This window comes from Anomaloglossus baeobatrachus, unplaced genomic scaffold (assembly GCF_048569485.1).
Source record: "Anomaloglossus baeobatrachus isolate aAnoBae1 unplaced genomic scaffold, aAnoBae1.hap1 Scaffold_255, whole genome shotgun sequence".
Lineage (NCBI taxonomy): Eukaryota > Metazoa > Chordata > Amphibia > Anura > Aromobatidae > Anomaloglossus > Anomaloglossus baeobatrachus.
The window spans coordinates 181,688-207,726 of record NW_027442118.1 but is presented as its reverse complement, the minus strand read 5'-3'; the positions used below and the strand labels follow the sequence as shown (position 1 = coordinate 207,726).

General features: G+C 47.6%; 13 non-coding genes and 3 pseudogenes across 13 annotated transcripts; all 16 read left to right on the top strand.

Moving 5' to 3' along the window:
• Positions 1-1,150: 1,150 nt before the first annotated feature.
• On the top strand, positions 1,151-1,341 carry LOC142263026 (U2 spliceosomal RNA). The gene has a single exon (XR_012730243.1). It is a non-coding gene; the product is annotated as a U2 spliceosomal RNA (small nuclear RNA).
• A 1,387-nt stretch (positions 1,342-2,728) lies between these two features.
• On the top strand, positions 2,729-2,847 carry LOC142263171 (U2 spliceosomal RNA; annotated as a pseudogene).
• Positions 2,848-5,137: 2,290 nt separating this feature from the next.
• LOC142263126 (U2 spliceosomal RNA) lies at positions 5,138-5,342 on the top strand (annotated as a pseudogene).
• A 1,387-nt stretch (positions 5,343-6,729) lies between these two features.
• On the top strand, positions 6,730-6,920 carry LOC142263025 (U2 spliceosomal RNA). The gene has a single exon (XR_012730242.1). It is a non-coding gene; the product is annotated as a U2 spliceosomal RNA (small nuclear RNA).
• Positions 6,921-8,307: 1,387 nt separating this feature from the next.
• LOC142263024 (U2 spliceosomal RNA) lies at positions 8,308-8,498 on the top strand. Its single transcript, XR_012730241.1, has one exon. It is a non-coding gene; the product is annotated as a U2 spliceosomal RNA (small nuclear RNA).
• A 1,606-nt stretch (positions 8,499-10,104) lies between these two features.
• Positions 10,105-10,288, top strand: LOC142263160 (U2 spliceosomal RNA). The gene has a single exon (XR_012730355.1). It is a non-coding gene; the product is annotated as a U2 spliceosomal RNA (small nuclear RNA).
• Positions 10,289-11,894: 1,606 nt separating this feature from the next.
• LOC142263159 (U2 spliceosomal RNA) lies at positions 11,895-12,078 on the top strand. The gene has a single exon (XR_012730354.1). It is a non-coding gene; the product is annotated as a U2 spliceosomal RNA (small nuclear RNA).
• Positions 12,079-13,465: 1,387 nt separating this feature from the next.
• Positions 13,466-13,656, top strand: LOC142263023 (U2 spliceosomal RNA). The gene has a single exon (XR_012730240.1). It is a non-coding gene; the product is annotated as a U2 spliceosomal RNA (small nuclear RNA).
• Positions 13,657-15,043: 1,387 nt separating this feature from the next.
• Positions 15,044-15,234, top strand: LOC142263022 (U2 spliceosomal RNA). Its single transcript, XR_012730239.1, has one exon. It is a non-coding gene; the product is annotated as a U2 spliceosomal RNA (small nuclear RNA).
• Positions 15,235-16,621: 1,387 nt separating this feature from the next.
• LOC142263021 (U2 spliceosomal RNA) lies at positions 16,622-16,812 on the top strand. Its single transcript, XR_012730238.1, has one exon. It is a non-coding gene; the product is annotated as a U2 spliceosomal RNA (small nuclear RNA).
• Positions 16,813-18,199: 1,387 nt separating this feature from the next.
• Positions 18,200-18,390, top strand: LOC142263020 (U2 spliceosomal RNA). Its single transcript, XR_012730237.1, has one exon. It is a non-coding gene; the product is annotated as a U2 spliceosomal RNA (small nuclear RNA).
• A 1,387-nt stretch (positions 18,391-19,777) lies between these two features.
• LOC142263017 (U2 spliceosomal RNA) lies at positions 19,778-19,968 on the top strand. The gene has a single exon (XR_012730235.1). It is a non-coding gene; the product is annotated as a U2 spliceosomal RNA (small nuclear RNA).
• Positions 19,969-21,355: 1,387 nt separating this feature from the next.
• Positions 21,356-21,546, top strand: LOC142263016 (U2 spliceosomal RNA). The gene has a single exon (XR_012730234.1). It is a non-coding gene; the product is annotated as a U2 spliceosomal RNA (small nuclear RNA).
• A 1,387-nt stretch (positions 21,547-22,933) lies between these two features.
• Positions 22,934-23,060, top strand: LOC142263176 (U2 spliceosomal RNA; annotated as a pseudogene).
• A 684-nt stretch (positions 23,061-23,744) lies between these two features.
• Positions 23,745-23,939, top strand: LOC142263154 (U2 spliceosomal RNA). The gene has a single exon (XR_012730350.1). It is a non-coding gene; the product is annotated as a U2 spliceosomal RNA (small nuclear RNA).
• Positions 23,940-25,326: 1,387 nt separating this feature from the next.
• Positions 25,327-25,517, top strand: LOC142263015 (U2 spliceosomal RNA). The gene has a single exon (XR_012730233.1). It is a non-coding gene; the product is annotated as a U2 spliceosomal RNA (small nuclear RNA).
• Positions 25,518-26,039: the final 522 nt, after the last annotated feature.

The window sequence follows — 26,039 nt, the reverse complement described above, 5'->3', positions numbered from 1 at the left end:
TCTTATCTAGATCATTTGCAATTGAATGGAATAGATCCCTTTTGGACAAAGTGGATTCACCTGCTGCTGCAGTGACCACAGGTGTGATAACATCTAGAATTGGCATCTGGTGCGATCTCTCCGCTTCCACTCCAAAGAAAGTTACCTGTTTATTCCTATCATGCATTGGTTTTTGGGGTTTTCTTTGAGTAATGATGATCTCTTTAGTAGTCTGTTGGCGCCCTCTCCTGGAGGAATAGTTTGCTTGCTCTTGGACATTCTAAAAGAGAGGTCATGATAGACATTGAGCTTCTGAGCTCAATTGGGGACAGTCATGGGTGATGAATGTTTGCAACCTACTGCGAAGCCTCATACCGCAATATAAGGAACGTCAAATACTAAGAAAGGGCGGCCTATGAAAGAATTACTACTTTCAATAAGTACACTTAAACGGCTAATTGGGAATAGAAAAACTGTAAAAAGCCCTCTGAGAAAGCCCCCCTCTAACCTTTGATAGTAAGCTTTTCTGTAGTCTGCCTGTTGATGTATTTTCCGTTTGAACTGTGCACAACATGAAGAGACGGAACACTGGCGGCTTGTCACAATGCCCCCCGATGACATCACAATAGCGCTGCTGCCTAGAAAACAAGCTGCGCAGAAGAAGTTGTTCTTTGGGTGGGAGGGTGGGCTAGTGGAAGGAGGGGGCAATCTCTTTTTTTCCCGGGTGGTAGGGGGATGACAGGAGAAGGGAAGCGGGTGGTGAGAAAGGTACAGAGGGCAGGGTTTGGGGGCTGGGAAGGAAAGGGAAAAGATTAGGGTTTGGGGATGATGAAAGGGCTTTCTACGGGTAAGGATGGCAAAGGGTGGCAGTGACGGAAAGTCAGGCAACCTGTCCTGTCCGTCTTTTTGTATCGTGAATTGGAAAGACTGCAAGGGGGAGGGGAGTTGCTTGCGCCCTAAAGGAGGAGTTATTCAGATTCATTGCAGTGGGCGGCGGCTGCAAAACGCACCATTCTTCTTGTTTTGGCTCTGCAAAGCAGCCTTTTCAAGGGTTGGCTTGGGTGACAAAATGTCTTGTGTAGGCGTGGGTTTGTCTCCCTCTCGCTCTCTCTCCCTAAGATGTGTCCGGCATAGGCCAGGGTGCCACTCGAGGCCCAAACCAATTCTGGTTATCGCTTCTCGGCCTTTTGGCTAAGATCAAGTGTAGTATCTGTTCTTATCAGTTTAATATCTGATACGTCCCCTATCTGGGGACCATATATTAAATGGATTTTTAGAACAGGGAGATGGAAAAAGAGCTTGCTCTGTCCACTCCACGCATTGACCTGGTATTGCAGTACCTCCAGGAACGGTGCACCCCTTCTTAACCCAGTTTCCAAAAGCAGAACTCAATTCACCTGATTCATATTAGCCCGATTTAATGAATTGGAAGAAAGCATACGTCTTCATATGCACCTCAATTTGGCCCATTCACTTTTCACACTTCCTCCTTTTGTTTTTTATCTTTCACACTTTTGACTTTCTTTATTCATCCAAATAGCAAACTCATCACCACTCAACCTGACCAACTCGGCTATGTCCCCGTGCTGCAGTTCTCTGTCTTATCTAGATCATTTGCAATTGAATGGAATAGATCCCTTTTGGACAAAGTGGATTCACCTGCTGCTGCAGTGACCACAGGTGTGATAACATCTAGAATTGGCATCTGGTGCGATCTCTCCGCTTCCACTCCAAAGAAAGTTACCTGTTTATTCCTATCATGCATTGGTTTTTGGGGTTTTCTTTGAGTAATGATGATCTCTTTAGTAGTCTGTTGGCGCCCTCTCCTGGAGGAATAGTTTGCTTGCTCTTGGACATTCTAAAAGAGAGGTCATGATAGACATTGAGCTTCTGAGCTCAATTGGGGACAGTCATGGGTGATGAATGTTTGCAACCTACTGCGAAGCCTCATACCGCAATATAAGGAACGTCAAATACTAAGAAAGGGCGGCCTATGAAAGAATTACTACTTTCAATAAGTACACTTAAACGGCTAATTGGGAATAGACAAACTGTAAAAAGCCCTCTGAGAAAGCCCCCCTCTAACCTTTGATAGTAAGCTTTTCTGTAGTCTGCCTGTTGATGTATTTTCCGTTTGAACTGTGCACAACATGAAGAGACGGAACACTGGCGGCTTGTCACAATGCCCCCCGATGACATCACAATAGCGCTGCTGCCTAGAAAACAAGCTGCGCAGAAGAAGTTGTTCTTTGGGTGGGAGGGTGGGCTAGTGGAAGGAGGGGGCAATCTCTTTTTTTCCCGGGTGGTAGGGGGATGACAGGAGAAGGGAAGCGGGTGGTGAGAAAGGTACAGAGGGCAGGGTTTGGGGGCTGGGAAGGAAAGGGAAAAGATTAGGGTTTGGGGATGATGAAAGGGCTTTCTACGGGTAAGGATGGCAAAGGGTGGCAGTGACGGAAAGTCAGGCAACCTGTCCTGTCCGTCTTTTTGTATCGTGAATTGGAAAGACTGCAAGGGGGAGGGGAGTTGCTTGCGCCCTAAAGGAGGAGTTATTCAGATTCATTGCAGTGGGCGGCGGCTGCAAAACGCACCATTCTTCTTGTTTTGGCTCTGCAAAGCAGCCTTTTCAAGGGTTGGCTTGGGTGACAAAATGTCTTGTGTAGGCGTGGGTTTGTCTCCCTCTCGCTCTCTCTCCCTAAGATGTGTCCGGCATAGGCCAGGGTGCCACTCGAGGCCCAAACCAATTCTGGTTATCGCTTCTCGGCCTTTTGGCTAAGATCAAGTGTAGTATCTGTTCTTGACCCTGCAGACGCGGCGGCCATGGACGTTCCTCTGACGGTGGACGAGCTGCTCTCGGCCGCCAAATCCTTTAGTTCTGGCAGGACACCGGGCAGTGACGGCCTCCCAGCAGAGCTCTATGTAGCGCTGGGAGACCTAATCTGTCCGGACCTGTTAGGGCTGTATGAGGAGATGGTGGTGGAGGGCAGAATGCCTCCATCTCTGAGGGAAGGAATGGTCACGATCCTGTACAAGCGTAAAGGAGAGAGGTGCGACCTGAAGAATTGGCGTCCCATCACCCTTCTGAATGTCGACTACAAGATCCTGGCCAAGACGATGGCAACGAGACTGAAGACGGTTATCGGACGGATCATCCACCCGGATCAGACCTGCGGCATCCCCGGACGTCGCATCGCAGACAGCCTGGCTCTCATGCGGGACACGGTCGAGTACATCAAAGCCCGCCGGGTGCACGCAGCCCTGATCTCGTTGGATCAGGAAAAGGCCTTCGACCGTGTTTCCCATGAGTTCCTGGGCAAAGCTCTGCACAGGTTAGGCTTGGGTAACATGTTTTGTTTGTATGTCCAACTAATGTATTTTGATATTCACAGCTCGGTGTTGGTAAACGGCTGGAAGACTGACCCCTTCCCGGTCCTCTCAGGGGTCAGACAAGGCTGTCCTCTGTCACCTCTTCTTTTTGTTTGTGTTATAGAACTCTTTGCAGAGGCTATCCGGCGGAATGGAGAGATCAGAGGGATCACCGCACCAGGACCAGAACGCTTCGAGGTCAAGTGCTCGCTCTACATGGACGACGTGACCGTCTTCTGCGCGGACCGGCGCTCAGTCGACACCCTCGTCCAGACCTGTGAGACCTTCGGACGGGCTTCGGGAGCCAAAGTCAACTGCGGGAAGTCGGAAGCCATGCTCTTCGGGGACTGGCAGCCGGCCTCTTCCGCCCCCTTCCCTTTCAGCATCCAGCCGGATTTCATCAAGGTTCTTGGAGTCTGGTTCGGGAAGGAAGGAGCAGCCCTCAAGTCCTGGGAGGAACGCTTGACCAAGATCACCCAACGGATCGGTCTGTGGAGCCTCAGACGCCTCACCTGTGAGGGCAAAGCACTGGTCCTGCGTAACGAGGTACTGCCCGTGCTGCAGTACACGGCCCAGGCCTGGCCCCCCCTTGCCACCGTGTGCAGGGCCATTACCAGGACGGTGTTTCGTTTTGTCTGGGGATCCAAGATGGACAGAGTAAAGCGGAGCATCATGTACAAGGATCCTCGCAAGGGTGGGAAGGGCGTACCCGATATCCCCACCCTCCTGCGATCCTCCTTCGTATGTGACTGCGTTCGCCGAACTCTGCGAGTCAAGAGAGGTTCCGCGGGTGGGTCCATGTCTCGCTTCTTCCTGCTCCCCCTTTGGAGACGGTTAGGCTGGGACAAGTGGGACAGCTCCTTCCCCTACAACTGGACGGCGCCATGGTTCTACGGAGACGTGGTTCGGTTTGTGAGGGAACACCAACTGGAGGGACTCAAGCCTGATTTGTGGAAGCCAAAGACTATCCACAAACTCATCAGAGCCAAGGACGAAATGGAGAACATTCCAGGACTTCATCACGACACACTGGAGACTGTTTGGACAAACGTGTCATCGGCTGGATTGACCAACGGGCACAAGGACTTGTCATGGATGGCGATACAGGGCGGACTGCCCGTCCGGTCATTCATGCACGCCCGGAACCTGTGCAAAACCCGGTACTGCCCAAGGTGCCCCTTCGTGGAGGAAACATCGCTGCACGCCTTTTGGGACTGCCGTTTCGCACAGCGCCTGTTGGTTGCCCTGGAGGATGACCTGAGGAACTCCGTCCCCAGAGGGAGCCTATCGTACCATTCCGTACTTTATGGACTCTTCCCTGGGACTCACACCGTTGGAGCCATCCAGGAGGCTTGGCGCCTTATGAACTGCTTTAAGGACGCTATTTGGGTCGCCAGGAACCGGCTCATCTTGAAGAGGGAGAGGATGTCTATCCAGGATTGCCGCAGGCTGATCCAAAGCCTGCTCAGAGACTATTCCATCATGGACAGTCCGGACGACAGCGCCGAGGAGGAGGTTTAGACCTCTTCCATGCCCCCTCCCTCCTTTTCCCGTTATGTGCGTCTTTCAATAAAGCTTCGGGCCTGTGATTTCCCCACCCTATCCCCCTTTTCCCCTACCCCCATCCCCCAATCGCCGGTTCGTCGTTATTTATTGTCTAACTTTTTCTTTCAGCTTGAGTGTTATGGATAAGCATAGGAGCGTGATGTATAGTTTAGTGCGTCGTACTCTATGGCTATGTAAGAAGGATTGTATATTTCTGTGTGTACGGGGCTGCGGCACTGTACACGGTTTGTTACCTTTTTGTGAGTAGTGCATGATAATAAAGATGCTGTTAAATCAAAAAATCTGTTCTTATCAGTTTAATATCTGATATGTCCCCTATCTGGGGACCATATATTAAATGGATTTTTAGAACAGGGAGATGGAAAAAGAGCTTGCTCTGTCCACTCCACGCATTGACCTGGTATTGCAGTACCTCCAGGAACGGTGCACCCCTTCTTAACCCAGTTTCCAAAAGCAGAACTCAATTCACCTGATTCATATTAGCCCGATTTAATGAATTGGAAGAAAGCATACGTCTTCATATGCACCTCAATTTGGCCCATTCACTTTTCACACTTCCTCCTTTTGTTTTTTATCTTTCACACTTTTGACTTTCTTTATTCATCCAAATAGCAAACTCATCACCACTCAACCTGACCAACTCGGCTATGTCCCCGTGCTGCAGTTCTCTGTCTTATCTAGATCATTTGCAATTGAATGGAATAGATCCCTTTTGGACAAAGTGGATTCACCTGCTGCTGCAGTGACCACAGGTGTGATAACATCTAGAATTGGCATCTGGTGCGATCTCTCCGCTTCCACTCCAAAGAAAGTTACCTGTTTATTCCTATCATGCATTGGTTTTTGGGGTTTTCTTTGAGTAATGATGATCTCTTTAGTAGTCTGTTGGCGCCCTCTCCTGGAGGAATAGTTTGCTTGCTCTTGGACATTCTAAAAGAGAGGTCATGATAGACATTGAGCTTCTGAGCTCAATTGGGGACAGTCATGGGTGATGAATGTTTGCAACCTACTGCGAAGCCTCATACCGCAATATAAGGAACGTCAAATACTAAGAAAGGGCGGCCTATGAAAGAATTACTACTTTCAATAAGTACACTTAAACGGCTAATTGGGAATAGAAAAACTGTAAAAAGCCCTCTGAGAAAGCCCCCCTCTAACCTTTGATAGTAAGCTTTTCTGTAGTCTGCCTGTTGATGTATTTTCCGTTTGAACTGTGCACAACATGAAGAGACGGAACACTGGCGGCTTGTCACAATGCCCCCCGATGACATCACAATAGCGCTGCTGCCTAGAAAACAAGCTGCGCAGAAGAAGTTGTTCTTTGGGTGGGAGGGTGGGCTAGTGGAAGGAGGGGGCAATCTCTTTTTTTCCCGGGTGGTAGGGGGATGACAGGAGAAGGGAAGCGGGTGGTGAGAAAGGTACAGAGGGCAGGGTTTGGGGGCTGGGAAGGAAAGGGAAAAGATTAGGGTTTGGGGATGATGAAAGGGCTTTCTACGGGTAAGGATGGCAAAGGGTGGCAGTGACGGAAAGTCAGGCAACCTGTCCTGTCCGTCTTTTTGTATCGTGAATTGGAAAGACTGCAAGGGGGAGGGGAGTTGCTTGCGCCCTAAAGGAGGAGTTATTCAGATTCATTGCAGTGGGCGGCGGCTGCAAAACGCACCATTCTTCTTGTTTTGGCTCTGCAAAGCAGCCTTTTCAAGGGTTGGCTTGGGTGACAAAATGTCTTGTGTAGGCGTGGGTTTGTCTCCCTCTCGCTCTCTCTCCCTAAGATGTGTCCGGCATAGGCCAGGGTGCCACTCGAGGCCCAAACCAATTCTGGTTATCGCTTCTCGGCCTTTTGGCTAAGATCAAGTGTAGTATCTGTTCTTATCAGTTTAATATCTGATACGTCCCCTATCTGGGGACCATATATTAAATGGATTTTTAGAACAGGGAGATGGAAAAAGAGCTTGCTCTGTCCACTCCACGCATTGACCTGGTATTGCAGTACCTCCAGGAACGGTGCACCCCTTCTTAACCCAGTTTCCAAAAGCAGAACTCAATTCACCTGATTCATATTAGCCCGATTTAATGAATTGGAAGAAAGCATACGTCTTCATATGCACCTCAATTTGGCCCATTCACTTTTCACACTTCCTCCTTTTGTTTTTTATCTTTCACACTTTTGACTTTCTTTATTCATCCAAATAGCAAACTCATCACCACTCAACCTGACCAACTCGGCTATGTCCCCGTGCTGCAGTTCTCTGTCTTATCTAGATCATTTGCAATTGAATGGAATAGATCCCTTTTGGACAAAGTGGATTCACCTGCTGCTGCAGTGACCACAGGTGTGATAACATCTAGAATTGGCATCTGGTGCGATCTCTCCGCTTCCACTCCAAAGAAAGTTACCTGTTTATTCCTATCATGCATTGGTTTTTGGGGTTTTCTTTGAGTAATGATGATCTCTTTAGTAGTCTGTTGGCGCCCTCTCCTGGAGGAATAGTTTGCTTGCTCTTGGACATTCTAAAAGAGAGGTCATGATAGACATTGAGCTTCTGAGCTCAATTGGGGACAGTCATGGGTGATGAATGTTTGCAACCTACTGCGAAGCCTCATACCGCAATATAAGGAACGTCAAATACTAAGAAAGGGCGGCCTATGAAAGAATTACTACTTTCAATAAGTACACTTAAACGGCTAATTGGGAATAGAAAAACTGTAAAAAGCCCTCTGAGAAAGCCCCCCTCTAACCTTTGATAGTAAGCTTTTCTGTAGTCTGCCTGTTGATGTATTTTCCGTTTGAACTGTGCACAACATGAAGAGACGGAACACTGGCGGCTTGTCACAATGCCCCCCGATGACATCACAATAGCGCTGCTGCCTAGAAAACAAGCTGCGCAGAAGAAGTTGTTCTTTGGGTGGGAGGGTGGGCTAGTGGAAGGAGGGGGCAATCTCTTTTTTTCCCGGGTGGTAGGGGGATGACAGGAGAAGGGAAGCGGGTGGTGAGAAAGGTACAGAGGGCAGGGTTTGGGGGCTGGGAAGGAAAGGGAAAAGATTAGGGTTTGGGGATGATGAAAGGGCTTTCTACGGGTAAGGATGGCAAAGGGTGGCAGTGACGGAAAGTCAGGCAACCTGTCCTGTCCGTCTTTTTGTATCGTGAATTGGAAAGACTGCAAGGGGGAGGGGAGTTGCTTGCGCCCTAAAGGAGGAGTTATTCAGATTCATTGCAGTGGGCGGCGGCTGCAAAACGCACCATTCTTCTTGTTTTGGCTCTGCAAAGCAGCCTTTTCAAGGGTTGGCTTGGGTGACAAAATGTCTTGTGTAGGCGTGGGTTTGTCTCCCTCTCGCTCTCTCTCCCTAAGATGTGTCCGGCATAGGCCAGGGTGCCACTCGAGGCCCAAACCAATTCTGGTTATCGCTTCTCGGCCTTTTGGCTAAGATCAAGTGTAGTATCTGTTCTTATCAGTTTAATATCTGATACGTCCCCTATCTGGGGACCATATATTAAATGGATTTTTAGAACAGGGAGATGGAAAAAGAGCTTGCTCTGTCCACTCCACGCATTGACCTGGTATTGCAGTACCTCCAGGAACGGTGCACCCCTTCTTAACCCAGTTTCCAAAAGCAGAACTCAATTCACCTGATTCATATTAGCCCGATTTAATGAATTGGAAGAAAGCATACGTCTTCATATGCACCTCAATTTGGCCCATTCACTTTTCACACTTCCTCCTTTTGTTTTTTATCTTTCACACTTTTGACTTTCTTTATTCATCCAAATAGCAAACTCATCACCACTCAACCTGACCAACTCGGCTATGTCCCCGTGCTGCAGTTCTCTGTCTTATCTAGATCATTTGCAATTGAATGGAATAGATCCCTTTTGGACAAAGTGGATTCACCTGCTGCTGCAGTGACCACAGGTGTGATAACATCTAGAATTGGCATCTGGTGCGATCTCTCCGCTTCCACTCCAAAGAAAGTTACCTGTTTATTCCTATCATGCATTGGTTTTTGGGGTTTTCTTTGAGTAATGATGATCTCTTTAGTAGTCTGTTGGCGCCCTCTCCTGGAGGAATAGTTTGCTTGCTCTTGGACATTCTAAAAGAGAGGTCATGATAGACATTGAGCTTCTGAGCTCAATTGGGGACAGTCATGGGTGATGAATGTTTGCAACCTACTGCGAAGCCTCATACCGCAATATAAGGAACGTCAAATACTAAGAAAGGGCGGCCTATGAAAGAATTACTACTTTCAATAAGTACACTTAAACGGCTAATTGGGAATAGAAAAACTGTAAAAAGCCCTCTGAGAAAGCCCCCCTCTAACCTTTGATAGTAAGCTTTTCTGTAGTCTGCCTGTTGATGTATTTTCCGTTTGAACTGTGCACAACATGAAGAGACGGAACACTGGCGGCTTGTCACAATGCCCCCCGATGACATCACAATAGCGCTGCTGCCTAGAAAACAAGCTGCGCAGAAGAAGTTGTTCTTTGGGTGGGAGGGTGGGCTAGTGGAAGGAGGGGGCAATCTCTTTTTTTCCCGGGTGGTAGGGGGATGACAGGAGAAGGGAAGCGGGTGGTGAGAAAGGTACAGAGGGCAGGGTTTGGGGGCTGGGAAGGAAAGGGAAAAGATTAGGGTTTGGGGATGATGAAAGGGCTTTCTACGGGTAAGGATGGCAAAGGGTGGCAGTGACGGAAAGTCAGGCAACCTGTCCTGTCCGTCTTTTTGTATCGTGAATTGGAAAGACTGCAAGGGGGAGGGGAGTTGCTTGCGCCCTAAAGGAGGAGTTATTCAGATTCATTGCAGTGGGCGGCGGCTGCAAAACGCACCATTCTTCTTGTTTTGGCTCTGCAAAGCAGCCTTTTCAAGGGTTGGCTTGGGTGACAAAATGTCTTGTGTAGGCGTGGGTTTGTCTCCCTCTCGCTCTCTCTCCCTAAGATGTGTCCGGCATAGGCCAGGGTGCCACTCGAGGCCCAAACCAATTCTGGTTATCGCTTCTCGGCCTTTTGGCTAAGATCAAGTGTAGTCCCTTCATTGGGTTTGCCTTGGTCTTGGCTGGGAGGGGCCCGGGCTTGCACGACCGCCGGCCTCGGGGATTGTTGCGCCTTTTGGTGCTTACGTCCCTTTGTGGCTGGTGGTTCCTGGGCTCGGGAGGCGATCACCCAGGCACTGCGCTTTTGTGTGGTGGCCTGCTGGCCTTCGGGGCTACCTTGATTCTGAAAATTGCGGATGAAATCTCATCTGTTCTTATCAGTTTAATATCTGATACGTCCCCTATCTGGGGACCATATATTAAATGGATTTTTAGAACAGGGAGATGGAAAAAGAGCTTGCTCTGTCCACTCCACGCATTGACCTGGTATTGCAGTACCTCCAGGAACGGTGCACCCCTTCTTAACCCAGTTTCCAAAAGCAGAACTCAATTCACCTGATTCATATTAGCCCGATTTAATGAATTGGAAGAAAGCATACGTCTTCATATGCACCTCAATTTGGCCCATTCACTTTTCACACTTCCTCCTTTTGTTTTTTATCTTTCACACTTTTGACTTTCTTTATTCATCCAAATAGCAAACTCATCACCACTCAACCTGACCAACTCGGCTATGTCCCCGTGCTGCAGTTCTCTGTCTTATCTAGATCATTTGCAATTGAATGGAATAGATCCCTTTTGGACAAAGTGGATTCACCTGCTGCTGCAGTGACCACAGGTGTGATAACATCTAGAATTGGCATCTGGTGCGATCTCTCCGCTTCCACTCCAAAGAAAGTTACCTGTTTATTCCTATCATGCATTGGTTTTTGGGGTTTTCTTTGAGTAATGATGATCTCTTTAGTAGTCTGTTGGCGCCCTCTCCTGGAGGAATAGTTTGCTTGCTCTTGGACATTCTAAAAGAGAGGTCATGATAGACATTGAGCTTCTGAGCTCAATTGGGGACAGTCATGGGTGATGAATGTTTGCAACCTACTGCGAAGCCTCATACCGCAATATAAGGAACGTCAAATACTAAGAAAGGGCGGCCTATGAAAGAATTACTACTTTCAATAAGTACACTTAAACGGCTAATTGGGAATAGAAAAACTGTAAAAAGCCCTCTGAGAAAGCCCCCCTCTAACCTTTGATAGTAAGCTTTTCTGTAGTCTGCCTGTTGATGTATTTTCCGTTTGAACTGTGCACAACATGAAGAGACGGAACACTGGCGGCTTGTCACAATGCCCCCCGATGACATCACAATAGCGCTGCTGCCTAGAAAACAAGCTGCGCAGAAGAAGTTGTTCTTTGGGTGGGAGGGTGGGCTAGTGGAAGGAGGGGGCAATCTCTTTTTTTCCCGGGTGGTAGGGGGATGACAGGAGAAGGGAAGCGGGTGGTGAGAAAGGTACAGAGGGCAGGGTTTGGGGGCTGGGAAGGAAAGGGAAAAGATTAGGGTTTGGGGATGATGAAAGGGCTTTCTACGGGTAAGGATGGCAAAGGGTGGCAGTGACGGAAAGTCAGGCAACCTGTCCTGTCCGTCTTTTTGTATCGTGAATTGGAAAGACTGCAAGGGGGAGGGGAGTTGCTTGCGCCCTAAAGGAGGAGTTATTCAGATTCATTGCAGTGGGCGGCGGCTGCAAAACGCACCATTCTTCTTGTTTTGGCTCTGCAAAGCAGCCTTTTCAAGGGTTGGCTTGGGTGACAAAATGTCTTGTGTAGGCGTGGGTTTGTCTCCCTCTCGCTCTCTCTCCCTAAGATGTGTCCGGCATAGGCCAGGGTGCCACTCGAGGCCCAAACCAATTCTGGTTATCGCTTCTCGGCCTTTTGGCTAAGATCAAGTGTAGTCCCTTCATTGGGTTTGCCTTGGTCTTGGCTGGGAGGGGCCCGGGCTTGCACGACCGCCGGCCTCGGGGATTGTTGCGCCTTTTGGTGCTTACGTCCCTTTGTGGCTGGTGGTTCCTGGGCTCGGGAGGCGATCACCCAGGCACTGCGCTTTTGTGTGGTGGCCTGCTGGCCTTCGGGGCTACCTTGATTCTGAAAATTGCGGATGAAATCTCATCTGTTCTTATCAGTTTAATATCTGATACGTCCCCTATCTGGGGACCATATATTAAATGGATTTTTAGAACAGGGAGATGGAAAAAGAGCTTGCTCTGTCCACTCCACGCATTGACCTGGTATTGCAGTACCTCCAGGAACGGTGCACCCCTTCTTAACCCAGTTTCCAAAAGCAGAACTCAATTCACCTGATTCATATTAGCCCGATTTAATGAATTGGAAGAAAGCATACGTCTTCATATGCACCTCAATTTGGCCCATTCACTTTTCACACTTCCTCCTTTTGTTTTTTATCTTTCACACTTTTGACTTTCTTTATTCATCCAAATAGCAAACTCATCACCACTCAACCTGACCAACTCGGCTATGTCCCCGTGCTGCAGTTCTCTGTCTTATCTAGATCATTTGCAATTGAATGGAATAGATCCCTTTTGGACAAAGTGGATTCACCTGCTGCTGCAGTGACCACAGGTGTGATAACATCTAGAATTGGCATCTGGTGCGATCTCTCCGCTTCCACTCCAAAGAAAGTTACCTGTTTATTCCTATCATGCATTGGTTTTTGGGGTTTTCTTTGAGTAATGATGATCTCTTTAGTAGTCTGTTGGCGCCCTCTCCTGGAGGAATAGTTTGCTTGCTCTTGGACATTCTAAAAGAGAGGTCATGATAGACATTGAGCTTCTGAGCTCAATTGGGGACAGTCATGGGTGATGAATGTTTGCAACCTACTGCGAAGCCTCATACCGCAATATAAGGAACGTCAAATACTAAGAAAGGGCGGCCTATGAAAGAATTACTACTTTCAATAAGTACACTTAAACGGCTAATTGGGAATAGAAAAACTGTAAAAAGCCCTCTGAGAAAGCCCCCCTCTAACCTTTGATAGTAAGCTTTTCTGTAGTCTGCCTGTTGATGTATTTTCCGTTTGAACTGTGCACAACATGAAGAGACGGAACACTGGCGGCTTGTCACAATGCCCCCCGATGACATCACAATAGCGCTGCTGCCTAGAAAACAAGCTGCGCAGAAGAAGTTGTTCTTTGGGTGGGAGGGTGGGCTAGTGGAAGGAGGGGGCAATCTCTTTTTTTCCCGGGTGGTAGGGGGATGACAGGAGAAGGGAAGCGGGTGGTGAGAAAGGTACAGAGGGCAGGGTTTGGGGGCTGGGAAGGAAAGGGAAAAGATTAGGGTTTGGGGATGATGAAAGGGCTTTCTACGGGTAAGGATGGCAAAGGGTGGCAGTGACGGAAAGTCAGGCAACCTGTCCTGTCCGTCTTTTTGTATCGTGAATTGGAAAGACTGCAAGGGGGAGGGGAGTTGCTTGCGCCCTAAAGGAGGAGTTATTCAGATTCATTGCAGTGGGCGGCGGCTGCAAAACGCACCATTCTTCTTGTTTTGGCTCTGCAAAGCAGCCTTTTCAAGGGTTGGCTTGGGTGACAAAATGTCTTGTGTAGGCGTGGGTTTGTCTCCCTCTCGCTCTCTCTCCCTAAGATGTGTCCGGCATAGGCCAGGGTGCCACTCGAGGCCCAAACCAATTCTGGTTATCGCTTCTCGGCCTTTTGGCTAAGATCAAGTGTAGTATCTGTTCTTATCAGTTTAATATCTGATACGTCCCCTATCTGGGGACCATATATTAAATGGATTTTTAGAACAGGGAGATGGAAAAAGAGCTTGCTCTGTCCACTCCACGCATTGACCTGGTATTGCAGTACCTCCAGGAACGGTGCACCCCTTCTTAACCCAGTTTCCAAAAGCAGAACTCAATTCACCTGATTCATATTAGCCCGATTTAATGAATTGGAAGAAAGCATACGTCTTCATATGCACCTCAATTTGGCCCATTCACTTTTCACACTTCCTCCTTTTGTTTTTTATCTTTCACACTTTTGACTTTCTTTATTCATCCAAATAGCAAACTCATCACCACTCAACCTGACCAACTCGGCTATGTCCCCGTGCTGCAGTTCTCTGTCTTATCTAGATCATTTGCAATTGAATGGAATAGATCCCTTTTGGACAAAGTGGATTCACCTGCTGCTGCAGTGACCACAGGTGTGATAACATCTAGAATTGGCATCTGGTGCGATCTCTCCGCTTCCACTCCAAAGAAAGTTACCTGTTTATTCCTATCATGCATTGGTTTTTGGGGTTTTCTTTGAGTAATGATGATCTCTTTAGTAGTCTGTTGGCGCCCTCTCCTGGAGGAATAGTTTGCTTGCTCTTGGACATTCTAAAAGAGAGGTCATGATAGACATTGAGCTTCTGAGCTCAATTGGGGACAGTCATGGGTGATGAATGTTTGCAACCTACTGCGAAGCCTCATACCGCAATATAAGGAACGTCAAATACTAAGAAAGGGCGGCCTATGAAAGAATTACTACTTTCAATAAGTACACTTAAACGGCTAATTGGGAATAGAAAAACTGTAAAAAGCCCTCTGAGAAAGCCCCCCTCTAACCTTTGATAGTAAGCTTTTCTGTAGTCTGCCTGTTGATGTATTTTCCGTTTGAACTGTGCACAACATGAAGAGACGGAACACTGGCGGCTTGTCACAATGCCCCCCGATGACATCACAATAGCGCTGCTGCCTAGAAAACAAGCTGCGCAGAAGAAGTTGTTCTTTGGGTGGGAGGGTGGGCTAGTGGAAGGAGGGGGCAATCTCTTTTTTTCCCGGGTGGTAGGGGGATGACAGGAGAAGGGAAGCGGGTGGTGAGAAAGGTACAGAGGGCAGGGTTTGGGGGCTGGGAAGGAAAGGGAAAAGATTAGGGTTTGGGGATGATGAAAGGGCTTTCTACGGGTAAGGATGGCAAAGGGTGGCAGTGACAGAAAGTCAGGCAACCTGTCCTGTCCGTCTTTTTGTATCGTGAATTGGAAAGACTGCAAGGGGGAGGGGAGTTGCTTGCGCCCTAAAGGAGGAGTTATTCAGATTCATTGCAGTGGGCGGCGGCTGCAAAACGCACCATTCTTCTTGTTTTGGCTCTGCAAAGCAGCCTTTTCAAGGGTTGGCTTGGGTGACAAAATGTCTTGTGTAGGCGTGGGTTTGTCTCCCTCTCGCTCTCTCTCCCTAAGATGTGTCCGGCATAGGCCAGGGTGCCACTCGAGGCCCAAACCAATTCTGGTTATCGCTTCTCGGCCTTTTGGCTAAGATCAAGTGTAGTATCTGTTCTTATCAGTTTAATATCTGATACGTCCCCTATCTGGGGACCATATATTAAATGGATTTTTAGAACAGGGAGATGGAAAAAGAGCTTGCTCTGTCCACTCCACGCATTGACCTGGTATTGCAGTACCTCCAGGAACGGTGCACCCCTTCTTAACCCAGTTTCCAAAAGCAGAACTCAATTCACCTGATTCATATTAGCCCGATTTAATGAATTGGAAGAAAGCATACGTCTTCATATGCACCTCAATTTGGCCCATTCACTTTTCACACTTCCTCCTTTTGTTTTTTATCTTTCACACTTTTGACTTTCTTTATTCATCCAAATAGCAAACTCATCACCACTCAACCTGACCAACTCGGCTATGTCCCCGTGCTGCAGTTCTCTGTCTTATCTAGATCATTTGCAATTGAATGGAATAGATCCCTTTTGGACAAAGTGGATTCACCTGCTGCTGCAGTGACCACAGGTGTGATAACATCTAGAATTGGCATCTGGTGCGATCTCTCCGCTTCCACTCCAAAGAAAGTTACCTGTTTATTCCTATCATGCATTGGTTTTTGGGGTTTTCTTTGAGTAATGATGATCTCTTTAGTAGTCTGTTGGCGCCCTCTCCTGGAGGAATAGTTTGCTTGCTCTTGGACATTCTAAAAGAGAGGTCATGATAGACATTGAGCTTCTGAGCTCAATTGGGGACAGTCATGGGTGATGAATGTTTGCAACCTACTGCGAAGCCTCATACCGCAATATAAGGAACGTCAAATACTAAGAAAGGGCGGCCTATGAAAGAATTACTACTTTCAATAAGTACACTTAAACGGCTAATTGGGAATAGAAAAACTGTAAAAAGCCCTCTGAGAAAGCCCCCCTCTAACCTTTGATAGTAAGCTTTTCTGTAGTCTGCCTGTTGATGTATTTTCCGTTTGAACTGTGCACAACATGAAGAGACGGAACACTGGCGGCTTGTCACAATGCCCCCCGATGACATCACAATAGCGCTGCTGCCTAGAAAACAAGCTGCGCAGAAGAAGTTGTTCTTTGGGTGGGAGGGTGGGCTAGTGGAAGGAGGGGGCAATCTCTTTTTTTCCCGGGTGGTAGGGGGATGACAGGAGAAGGGAAGCGGGTGGTGAGAAAGGTACAGAGGGCAGGGTTTGGGGGCTGGGAAGGAAAGGGAAAAGATTAGGGTTTGGGGATGATGAAAGGGCTTTCTACGGGTAAGGATGGCAAAGGGTGGCAGTGACGGAAAGTCAGGCAACCTGTCCTGTCCGTCTTTTTGTATCGTGAATTGGAAAGACTGCAAGGGGGAGGGGAGTTGCTTGCGCCCTAAAGGAGGAGTTATTCAGATTCATTGCAGTGGGCGGCGGCTGCAAAACGCACCATTCTTCTTGTTTTGGCTCTGCAAAGCAGCCTTTTCAAGGGTTGGCTTGGGTGACAAAATGTCTTGTGTAGGCGTGGGTTTGTCTCCCTCTCGCTCTCTCTCCCTAAGATGTGTCCGGCATAGGCCAGGGTGCCACTCGAGGCCCAAACCAATTCTGGTTATCGCTTCTCGGCCTTTTGGCTAAGATCAAGTGTAGTATCTGTTCTTATCAGTTTAATATCTGATACGTCCCCTATCTGGGGACCATATATTAAATGGATTTTTAGAACAGGGAGATGGAAAAAGAGCTTGCTCTGTCCACTCCACGCATTGACCTGGTATTGCAGTACCTCCAGGAACGGTGCACCCCTTCTTAACCCAGTTTCCAAAAGCAGAACTCAATTCACCTGATTCATATTAGCCCGATTTAATGAATTGGAAGAAAGCATACGTCTTCATATGCACCTCAATTTGGCCCATTCACTTTTCACACTTCCTCCTTTTGTTTTTTATCTTTCACACTTTTGACTTTCTTTATTCATCCAAATAGCAAACTCATCACCACTCAACCTGACCAACTCGGCTATGTCCCCGTGCTGCAGTTCTCTGTCTTATCTAGATCATTTGCAATTGAATGGAATAGATCCCTTTTGGACAAAGTGGATTCACCTGCTGCTGCAGTGACCACAGGTGTGATAACATCTAGAATTGGCATCTGGTGCGATCTCTCCGCTTCCACTCCAAAGAAAGTTACCTGTTTATTCCTATCATGCATTGGTTTTTGGGGTTTTCTTTGAGTAATGATGATCTCTTTAGTAGTCTGTTGGCGCCCTCTCCTGGAGGAATAGTTTGCTTGCTCTTGGACATTCTAAAAGAGAGGTCATGATAGACATTGAGCTTCTGAGCTCAATTGGGGACAGTCATGGGTGATGAATGTTTGCAACCTACTGCGAAGCCTCATACCGCAATATAAGGAACGTCAAATACTAAGAAAGGGCGGCCTATGAAAGAATTACTACTTTCAATAAGTACACTTAAACGGCTAATTGGGAATAGAAAAACTGTAAAAAGCCCTCTGAGAAAGCCCCCCTCTAACCTTTGATAGTAAGCTTTTCTGTAGTCTGCCTGTTGATGTATTTTCCGTTTGAACTGTGCACAACATGAAGAGACGGAACACTGGCGGCTTGTCACAATGCCCCCCGATGACATCACAATAGCGCTGCTGCCTAGAAAACAAGCTGCGCAGAAGAAGTTGTTCTTTGGGTGGGAGGGTGGGCTAGTGGAAGGAGGGGGCAATCTCTTTTTTTCCCGGGTGGTAGGGGGATGACAGGAGAAGGGAAGCGGGTGGTGAGAAAGGTACAGAGGGCAGGGTTTGGGGGCTGGGAAGGAAAGGGAAAAGATTAGGGTTTGGGGATGATGAAAGGGCTTTCTACGGGTAAGGATGGCAAAGGGTGGCAGTGACGGAAAGTCAGGCAACCTGTCCTGTCCGTCTTTTTGTATCGTGAATTGGAAAGACTGCAAGGGGGAGGGGAGTTGCTTGCGCCCTAAAGGAGGAGTTATTCAGATTCATTGCAGTGGGCGGCGGCTGCAAAACGCACCATTCTTCTTGTTTTGGCTCTGCAAAGCAGCCTTTTCAAGGGTTGGCTTGGGTGACAAAATGTCTTGTGTAGGCGTGGGTTTGTCTCCCTCTCGCTCTCTCTCCCTAAGATGTGTCCGGCATAGGCCAGGGTGCCACTCGAGGCCCAAACCAATTCTGGTTATCGCTTCTCGGCCTTTTGGCTAAGATCAAGTGTAGTATCTGTTCTTATCAGTTTAATATCTGATACGTCCCCTATCTGGGGACCATATATTAAATGGATTTTTAGAACAGGGAGATGGAAAAAGAGCTTGCTCTGTCCACTCCACGCATTGACCTGGTATTGCAGTACCTCCAGGAACGGTGCACCCCTTCTTAACCCAGTTTCCAAAAGCAGAACTCAATTCACCTGATTCATATTAGCCCGATTTAATGAATTGGAAGAAAGCATACGTCTTCATATGCACCTCAATTTGGCCCATTCACTTTTCACACTTCCTCCTTTTGTTTTTTATCTTTCACACTTTTGACTTTCTTTATTCATCCAAATAGCAAACTCATCACCACTCAACCTGACCAACTCGGCTATGTCCCCGTGCTGCAGTTCTCTGTCTTATCTAGATCATTTGCAATTGAATGGAATAGATCCCTTTTGGACAAAGTGGATTCACCTGCTGCTGCAGTGACCACAGGTGTGATAACATCTAGAATTGGCATCTGGTGCGATCTCTCCGCTTCCACTCCAAAGAAAGTTACCTGTTTATTCCTATCATGCATTGGTTTTTGGGGTTTTCTTTGAGTAATGATGATCTCTTTAGTAGTCTGTTGGCGCCCTCTCCTGGAGGAATAGTTTGCTTGCTCTTGGACATTCTAAAAGAGAGGTCATGATAGACATTGAGCTTCTGAGCTCAATTGGGGACAGTCATGGGTGATGAATGTTTGCAACCTACTGCGAAGCCTCATACCGCAATATAAGGAACGTCAAATACTAAGAAAGGGCGGCCTATGAAAGAATTACTACTTTCAATAAGTACACTTAAACGGCTAATTGGGAATAGAAAAACTGTAAAAAGCCCTCTGAGAAAGCCCCCCTCTAACCTTTGATAGTAAGCTTTTCTGTAGTCTGCCTGTTGATGTATTTTCCGTTTGAACTGTGCACAACATGAAGAGACGGAACACTGGCGGCTTGTCACAATGCCCCCCGATGACATCACAATAGCGCTGCTGCCTAGAAAACAAGCTGCGCAGAAGAAGTTGTTCTTTGGGTGGGAGGGTGGGCTAGTGGAAGGAGGGGGCAATCTCTTTTTTTCCCGGGTGGTAGGGGGATGACAGGAGAAGGGAAGCGGGTGGTGAGAAAGGTACAGAGGGCAGGGTTTGGGGGCTGGGAAGGAAAGGGAAAAGATTAGGGTTTGGGGATGATGAAAGGGCTTTCTACGGGTAAGGATGGCAAAGGGTGGCAGTGACGGAAAGTCAGGCAACCTGTCCTGTCCGTCTTTTTGTATCGTGAATTGGAAAGACTGCAAGGGGGAGGGGAGTTGCTTGCGCCCTAAAGGAGGAGTTATTCAGATTCATTGCAGTGGGCGGCGGCTGCAAAACGCACCATTCTTCTTGTTTTGGCTCTGCAAAGCAGCCTTTTCAAGGGTTGGCTTGGGTGACAAAATGTCTTGTGTAGGCGTGGGTTTGTCTCCCTCTCGCTCTCTCTCCCTAAGATGTGTCCGGCATAGGCCAGGGTGCCACTCGAGGCCCAAACCAATTCTGGTTATCGCTTCTCGGCCTTTTGGCTAAGATCAAGTGTAGTATCTGTTCTTATCAGTTTAATATCTGATACGTCCCCTATCTGGGGACCATATATTAAATGGATTTTTAGAACAGGGAGATGGAAAAAGAGCTTGCTCTGTCCACTCCACGCATTGACCTGGTATTGCAGTACCTCCAGGAACGGTGCACCCCTTCTTAACCCAGTTTCCAAAAGCAGAACTCAATTCACCTGATTCATATTAGCCCGATTTAATGAATTGGAAGAAAGCATACGTCTTCATATGCACCTCAATTTGGCCCATTCACTTTTCACACTTCCTCCTTTTGTTTTTTATCTTTCACACTTTTGACTTTCTTTATTCATCCAAATAGCAAACTCATCACCACTCAACCTGACCAACTCGGCTATGTCCCCGTGCTGCAGTTCTCTGTCTTATCTAGATCATTTGCAATTGAATGGAATAGATCCCTTTTGGACAAAGTGGATTCACCTGCTGCTGCAGTGACCACAGGTGTGATAACATCTAGAATTGGCATCTGGTGCGATCTCTCCGCTTCCACTCCAAAGAAAGTTACCTGTTTATTCCTATCATGCATTGGTTTTTGGGGTTTTCTTTGAGTAATGATGATCTCTTTAGTAGTCTGTTGGCGCCCTCTCCTGGAGGAATAGTTTGCTTGCTCTTGGACATTCTAAAAGAGAGGTCATGATAGACATTGAGCTTCTGAGCTCAATTGGGGACAGTCATGGGTGATGAATGTTTGCAACCTACTGCGAAGCCTCATACCGCAATATAAGGAACGTCAAATACTAAGAAAGGGCGGCCTATGAAAGAATTACTACTTTCAATAAGTACACTTAAACGGCTAATTGGGAATAGAAAAACTGTAAAAAGCCCTCTGAGAAAGCCCCCCTCTAACCTTTGATAGTAAGCTTTTCTGTAGTCTGCCTGTTGATGTATTTTCCGTTTGAACTGTGCACAACATGAAGAGACGGAACACTGGCGGCTTGTCACAATGCCCCCCGATGACATCACAATAGCGCTGCTGCCTAGAAAACAAGCTGCGCAGAAGAAGTTGTTCTTTGGGTGGGAGGGTGGGCTAGTGGAAGGAGGGGGCAATCTCTTTTTTTCCCGGGTGGTAGGGGGATGACAGGAGAAGGGAAGCGGGTGGTGAGAAAGGTACAGAGGGCAGGGTTTGGGGGCTGGGAAGGAAAGGGAAAAGATTAGGGTTTGGGGATGATGAAAGGGCTTTCTACGGGTAAGGATGGCAAAGGGTGGCAGTGACGGAAAGTCAGGCAACCTGTCCTGTCCGTCTTTTTGTATCGTGAATTGGAAAGACTGCAAGGGGGAGGGGAGTTGCTTGCGCCCTAAAGGAGGAGTTATTCAGATTCATTGCAGTGGGCGGCGGCTGCAAAACGCACCATTCTTCTTGTTTTGGCTCTGCAAAGCAGCCTTTTCAAGGGTTGGCTTGGGTGACAAAATGTCTTGTGTAGGCGTGGGTTTGTCTCCCTCTCGCTCTCTCTCCCTAAGATGTGTCCGGCATAGGCCAGGGTGCCACTCGAGGCCCAAACCAATTCTGGTTATCGCTTCTCGGCCTTTTGGCTAAGATCAAGTGTAGTATCTGTTCTTATCAGTTTAATATCTGATACGTCCCCTATCTGGGGACCATATATTAAATGGATTTTTAGAACAGGGAGATGGAAAAAGAGCTTGCTCTGTCCACTCCACGCATTGACCTGGTATTGCAGTACCTCCAGGAACGGTGCACCCCTTCTTAACCCAGTTTCCAAAAGCAGAACTCAATTCACCTGATTCATATTAGCCCGATTTAATGAATTGGAAGAAAGCATACGTCTTCATATGCACCTCAATTTGGCCCATTCACTTTTCACACTTCCTCCTTTTGTTTTTTATCTTTCACACTTTTGACTTTCTTTATTCATCCAAATAGCAAACTCATCACCACTCAACCTGACCAACTCGGCTATGTCCCCGTGCTGCAGTTCTCTGTCTTATCTAGATCATTTGCAATTGAATGGAATAGATCCCTTTTGGACAAAGTGGATTCACCTGCTGCTGCAGTGACCACAGGTGTGATAACATCTAGAATTGGCATCTGGTGCGATCTCTCCGCTTCCACTCCAAAGAAAGTTACCTGTTTATTCCTATCATGCATTGGTTTTTGGGGTTTTCTTTGAGTAATGATGATCTCTTTAGTAGTCTGTTGGCGCCCTCTCCTGGAGGAATAGTTTGCTTGCTCTTGGACATTCTAAAAGAGAGGTCATGATAGACATTGAGCTTCTGAGCTCAATTGGGGACAGTCATGGGTGATGAATGTTTGCAACCTACTGCGAAGCCTCATACCGCAATATAAGGAACGTCAAATACTAAGAAAGGGCGGCCTATGAAAGAATTACTACTTTCAATAAGTACACTTAAACGGCTAATTGGGAATAGAAAAACTGTAAAAAGCCCTCTGAGAAAGCCCCCCTCTAACCTTTGATAGTAAGCTTTTCTGTAGTCTGCCTGTTGATGTATTTTCCGTTTGAACTGTGCACAACATGAAGAGACGGAACACTGGCGGCTTGTCACAATGCCCCCCGATGACATCACAATAGCGCTGCTGCCTAGAAAACAAGCTGCGCAGAAGAAGTTGTTCTTTGGGTGGGAGGGTGGGCTAGTGGAAGGAGGGGGCAATCTCTTTTTTTCCCGGGTGGTAGGGGGATGACAGGAGAAGGGAAGCGGGTGGTGAGAAAGGTACAGAGGGCAGGGTTTGGGGGCTGGGAAGGAAAGGGAAAAGATTAGGGTTTGGGGATGATGAAAGGGCTTTCTACGGGTAAGGATGGCAAAGGGTGGCAGTGACGGAAAGTCAGGCAACCTGTCCTGTCCGTCTTTTTGTATCGTGAATTGGAAAGACTGCAAGGGGGAGGGGAGTTGCTTGCGCCCTAAAGGAGGAGTTATTCAGATTCATTGCAGTGGGCGGCGGCTGCAAAACGCACCATTCTTCTTGTTTTGGCTCTGCAAAGCAGCCTTTTCAAGGGTTGGCTTGGGTGACAAAATGTCTTGTGTAGGCGTGGGTTTGTCTCCCTCTCGCTCTCTCTCCCTAAGATGTGTCCGGCATAGGCCAGGGTGCCACTCGAGGCCCAAACCAATTCTGGTTATCGCTTCTCGGCCTTTTGGCTAAGATCAAGTGTAGTATCTGTGAGGCTCGGCAGATGCAATGCACACTGGAAGGTTGCGCTTGCTAGTACTCTTAATGTATAGTATATTCATCTAGAGGAAAACATGGCCCTACCAGGATCGAGGCTATTAGACTGAGTAAGTGTGGGGGCTATGGTGCAATGTGCCCCAGGACTGACGACCCTGGAGTGAGTCTGAGCTTGCTGGCTTGGGACCCCGGCGAGCCTTGGGCTCTGTAGCACACCGTACCTTGCCCTTTCATACTTTCTGAGCATATTGCTCTCTCCCGGCCTTCTGGCTAGGAAGGAAAATTTTTATAATCATGGTCGGAGGTCCGTTCAGCTTTGGGCTGAGAAACCAACACCCGGTTGGAGGTCCGGGTCAGCTTCGGCTGAGAAACCAACACCCGGTTGGAGGTCTGGGTCAGCTTCGGCTGAGAAACCAACACCCGGTTGGAGGTCCGGGTCAGCTTCGGCTGAGAAACCAACACCCGGTTGGAGGTCCGGTTAGCCTTGGGCTGAGAAACCAACACCGGTTGACGGTCCGGGCAGTTTCGGCTGCGAAACCAACAACTAGTAGCTCTCTACTCCACTTGGGTAAGATGCCTGGGTGGACGCTGGGAGCAACGACAAGGCTCAACCAGGCTTCGGCTTGGGGGAGCACCGAAGATCCCTGACCCTTGCTGTGGCCTTCTGGCTCGGAGGGACGGGGTTGATTTTTGGGGACCCTCTCCTCACGGAGGGGTCCACACGAATCCTAGCCTTTGCACTGTTTTTGGTGTGACTTCGGTCATGCATTTTTTGCGGTGCTTTGGAAAGCTTCATTAAATCAAATCTGTTCTTATCAGTTTAATATCTGATACGTCCCCTATCTGGGGACCATATATTAAATGGATTTTTAGAACAGGGAGATGGAAAAAGAGCTTGCTCTGTCCACTCCACGCATTGACCTGGTATTGCAGTACCTCCAGGAACGGTGCACCCCTTCTTAACCCAGTTTCCAAAAGCAGAACTCAATTCACCTGATTCATATTAGCCCGATTTAATGAATTGGAAGAAAGCATACGTCTTCATATGCACCTCAATTTGGCCCATTCACTTTTCACACTTCCTCCTTTTGTTTTTTATCTTTCACACTTTTGACTTTCTTTATTCATCCAAATAGCAAACTCATCACCACTCAACCTGACCAACTCGGCTATGTCCCCGTGCTGCAGTTCTCTGTCTTATCTAGATCATTTGCAATTGAATGGAATAGATCCCTTTTGGACAAAGTGGATTCACCTGCTGCTGCAGTGACCACAGGTGTGATAACATCTAGAATTGGCATCTGGTGCGATCTCTCCGCTTCCACTCCAAAGAAAGTTACCTGTTTATTCCTATCATGCATTGGTTTTTGGGGTTTTCTTTGAGTAATGATGATCTCTTTAGTAGTCTGTTGGCGCCCTCTCCTGGAGGAATAGTTTGCTTGCTCTTGGACATTCTAAAAGAGAGGTCATGATAGACATTGAGCTTCTGAGCTCAATTGGGGACAGTCATGGGTGATGAATGTTTGCAACCTACTGCGAAGCCTCATACCGCAATATAAGGAACGTCAAATACTAAGAAAGGGCGGCCTATGAAAGAATTACTACTTTCAATAAGTACACTTAAACGGCTAATTGGGAATAGAAAAACTGTAAAAAGCCCTCTGAGAAAGCCCCCCTCTAACCTTTGATAGTAAGCTTTTCTGTAGTCTGCCTGTTGATGTATTTTCCGTTTGAACTGTGCACAACATGAAGAGACGGAACACTGGCGGCTTGTCACAATGCCCCCCGATGACATCACAATAGCGCTGCTGCCTAGAAAACAAGCTGCGCAGAAGAAGTTGTTCTTTGGGTGGGAGGGTGGGCTAGTGGAAGGAGGGGGCAATCTCTTTTTTTCCCGGGTGGTAGGGGGATGACAGGAGAAGGGAAGCGGGTGGTGAGAAAGGTACAGAGGGCAGGGTTTGGGGGCTGGGAAGGAAAGGGAAAAGATTAGGGTTTGGGGATGATGAAAGGGCTTTCTACGGGTAAGGATGGCAAAGGGTGGCAGTGACGGAAAGTCAGGCAACCTGTCCTGTCCGTCTTTTTGTATCGTGAATTGGAAAGACTGCAAGGGGGAGGGGAGTTGCTTGCGCCCTAAAGGAGGAGTTATTCAGATTCATTGCAGTGGGCGGCGGCTGCAAAACGCACCATTCTTCTTGTTTTGGCTCTGCAAAGCAGCCTTTTCAAGGGTTGGCTTGGGTGACAAAATGTCTTGTGTAGGCGTGGGTTTGTCTCCCTCTCGCTCTCTCTCCCTAAGATGTGTCCGGCATAGGCCAGGGTGCCACTCGAGGCCCAAACCAATTCTGGTTATCGCTTCTCGGCCTTTTGGCTAAGATCAAGTGTAGTATCTGTTCTTATCAGTTTAATATCTGATACGTCCCCTATCTGGGGACCATATATTAAATGGATTTTTAGAACAGGGAGATGGAAAAAGAGCTTGCTCTGTCCACTCCACGCATTGACCTGGTATTGCAGTACCTCCAGGAACGGTGCACCCCTTCTTAACCCAGTTTCCAAAAGCAGAACTCAATTCACCTGATTCATATTAGCCCGATTTAATGAATTGGAAGAAAGCATACGTCTTCATATGCACCTCAATTTGGCCCATTCACTTTTCACACTTCCTCCTTTTGTTTTTTATCTTTCACACTTTTGACTTTCTTTATTCATCCAAATAGCAAACTCATCACCACTCAACCTGACCAACTCGGCTATGTCCCCGTGCTGCAGTTCTCTGTCTTATCTAGATCATTTGCAATTGAATGGAATAGATCCCTTTTGGACAAAGTGGATTCACCTGCTGCTGCAGTGACCACAGGTGTGATAACATCTAGAATTGGCATCTGGTGCGATCTCTCCGCTTCCACTCCAAAGAAAGTTACCTGTTTATTCCTATCATGCATTGGTTTTTGGGGTTTTCTTTGAGTAATGATGATCTCTTTAGTAGTCTGTTGGCGCCCTCTCCTGGAGGAATAGTTTGCTTGCTCTTGGACATTCTAAAAGAGAGGTCATGATAGACATT